Source organism: Ammodytes marinus, assembly GCF_949987685.1.
Source record: "Ammodytes marinus genome assembly, chromosome: 16".
Lineage (NCBI taxonomy): Eukaryota > Metazoa > Chordata > Actinopteri > Uranoscopiformes > Ammodytidae > Ammodytes > Ammodytes marinus.
Genome location: NC_137220.1, coordinates 6,553,572 through 6,555,489, shown reverse-complemented (window position 1 = coordinate 6,555,489; position 1,918 = coordinate 6,553,572).

Here is a 1,918-nt window from a genome sequence, read left to right as displayed (position 1 = left end):
TGTCTCTTAAACACTATCAATAAAGCATAAAAATGCCCAAAAAATATCTTTAAAAAAAAGATATCGTATAATGAAACTTTGCCAAATGATTACTTAGATTTAAACCAGAGCCGGCCCAAGCTTTCATGGGGCCCTAAGCGAAATTCAATCAGGGGGCCCCCTCCAATGTTAGTGCTGGCCAAATTATTGGCTTTTGTCGAAATGTCATTCACACACCCAGTGTTTTTTGCTAGTGCCTCCAATGTCCAGCAGGGTGGAAATAGTAGCCAACCGAGATCCTGACCCTCATAAGGGGGTCCGGGGGTATGCCCCCCCGGGAGATTTGTTTTACCTTTTTAAAGTGAAATGCATGAATCTGGTAGCCTGGCATTCCCAGACCTGCCACTAGGCGCTGGCAAATTAAATTTGCTGCGCGTGTTGGTCTGGACACGCTCCGTTGAAGCTTATCAAGAAAGCCAGAAATCTGGCGGGCGCGCCAGAGCCCCTTATATGGTACTCTGGGGAGGACGTAACCGGATGACGACAGTGACGTGCATGCGACGTCGAAGCCGTGATAGTAAACATCAGAGATGGCTGCGGATATGTTGTGTGAGTTTGAGACTGCTTTGGCCTCGACCTTTAACGATTTGGAAGACGGCACTCAAATCTTTCATTAGCAAGTAAGTGGAATGTTCTATTTTGCCGACCGACAACGGCAAACGTTTAATTTAACAGTTTAACAGCTCTTCGCTAAACGAAAGGGGCTTACGTCGCCTTGTGCATCGCTCTGATTGGTTGTAGTGCTATCCAACTGCGTGCAGTGGCATTTGAAATGCACGAGTAGGAGCCGCCCCTTGAGTTGGAAATTACTATTGATCGTCGCCAGACCCTCTATCGTTCAAGATATCAGGGTCTGGCTATGAATCTGGTGCACTTTGAGAGGAAAATTAAGAGGCTAATTCTGAGGAATATTTTATTAATATTAGCATTAAAAAAGACATAGTATGGAAGCAAAATAGCCAAAAATCTCACAATGTACCATGTATGTAGTGCTTCAAAAAAATCCACCATGTTTTTGCCTGCAGTGTCTCTCTTTGATTTGACATAAAACTTTTCAAAGATCCTCATTCTGAACACAGTCAGTACACTCGTCCCAAAAACATATTTTTTTCGTGATTTTTATGATCCACTGTTCCTTCCAAGGATTTTGAAGTCCCCCCCCCCCCCCCCCGCTGAGATTTCCCCCCATAGCGATGCCTCAAGGTGCCAAGACTGTGTGTGTGTGTGTGCGCGGGAGAACCCATTTGGTTTGCTGTGGGCTTTCATATTCAAGTGGTAGACAGAAGGGTTTTACTCTTGCCCTCTTCGTAACCCTGCTATGCCAAACTGGCTGTAGTTTACAAGAAATTAAACCGCAAGCATTTTGTTCCTAAAAATTCTACAATCTACATCGTACTTGACTCTTTTTTCTCTCTTATCGGTCACTGTTAAGGTGAATACAGGCATCTTGGGACACTTTCTGAAAATACACAGCTCCGTAAAAAAAATAAGAGACCTTGATCTTGATTTTTCTTAAATCTTCATCTCTACATAACTTATCCTCAAACACACGTAGACCAAAACTAATTTTTTTTTAACTCTTGCCCTCTCCGTAACCCCGCTACGCTAAACTGGCTGCAGCTTGAAAGCAATTAGACCACAAGCATTTCTTCCTACAAATTCTACAATCTACATCGTTTTTTCCCCCCTTTATCGGTTGCTGTTATTTGGTCTGTTGAGGCCGATATTGATGCTGTGCTGAATCGAAGGAGCCAATTTACTGGTGATTTTTTTCTTTTTTTTCTTTAGAGTGGAAGAGCCTCTTGAAGCAGCAATTACTGTTTGTCTGTTAAAGTCTACAACGGAAATACAAAACAATAACGCTGGTACCAATGCTCTA